Below are 1,284 nucleotides of genomic sequence, written 5' to 3' on the forward strand. Positions count from 1 at the left end.
TATTGGACTTGAATAATTAACTCAATTATATTAATCCATAATATTTATTTGGACTAATATATTCATGAATTTAATATAATTCGAATCATTTTATAAAATTATATTTAATAAATTTTAAATGATTACAGTGATTTTAAAGAAAGTAACTTCATAGCGAAAATCAAATTCAAACTTGACTTACCTTGACTCTCATTTTACAAAATGTGTTTGTATAAATATCTAAAAGCCACAATAAATTATTCATGGTGGCACATAGCAATATGAAGATCTTCAAGAATCATACTCTATTATCACAAGAACAAGAAACAACACAACAACTTGATTAAATTCTTAAAATTCATATTATATATTATTGACCTTTTCAACTTCAAGAATCATGTTAAAGAACTTACTAGCAATGGTTCAATTAGTCCAATAATTTCATCTCACCTTCAGAAAATAGCCGATTAGAAGTAAGTATAGATTTATCCAAAAATAAAATCAAGAACAAATGAATTTTAGTGAAGAATATAAGAGAATGTAATCAATATGAGATTATATCAAACATATTACTTTTAATCACCCAGATCAATAAATTTATAAACTACTCAATGATGATATCTTTTTTTTCTTACTGAGGAAATTAAATAAAAAAATTCTTTGGAGTAAGAGAACAAATGTGGTTAGGACTTCGTGCTAATGACGTATTATAAATAAAAGGAAAATATTAAACCAAAATAACAAAGAAAAGAAAGAAAAAGTAGTAATTATGTTTTTGCTTCTATCTTGTATCTCTTTATTTCATATAGAATGGAAGGTTTTATAATCATTCAAACTTGGAGTTGTATACTGGATACAGTAATCTACTTGGCCTCCAAGATGAGTGGACCCCATTCACATGTACATCCAATTCTTTATTTTACAACATAGACTATATTCTTATTAATTGTAGACAATCGTTTAATCGGCTAGACTTAATCTGTAGAGAGTAAAAATTGTAGAAGATAGAATTATATATAAACAAAGAGATGTGAGTTCACATCTCACATCTCAACTTCAATTCCGACCAATAATCTGTGCTGTAAATACCAACTTCCAGAAAAATTTTATTATGGGTGAGGCCCAACCAACCAAAGTTGGAAGAGGCTCCACCCATTTTTTGACATGTGGATTGTGGGGCCCAAACTATTAGTTAAGGCTGGAAAATGAAACCAAAAGGAGAGAGAATGTAAAGTTTGAGTGGAAATTGCAAGATAATTGTGGAGACCATGTCAACTTCAATTAAATAAATTAAAATATTATATT

Source organism: Solanum tuberosum, unplaced genomic scaffold, assembly GCF_000226075.1.
Source record: "Solanum tuberosum cultivar DM 1-3 516 R44 unplaced genomic scaffold, SolTub_3.0 scf00138, whole genome shotgun sequence".
In the NCBI taxonomy this organism is placed as follows: Eukaryota; Viridiplantae; Streptophyta; class Magnoliopsida; order Solanales; family Solanaceae; genus Solanum; species Solanum tuberosum.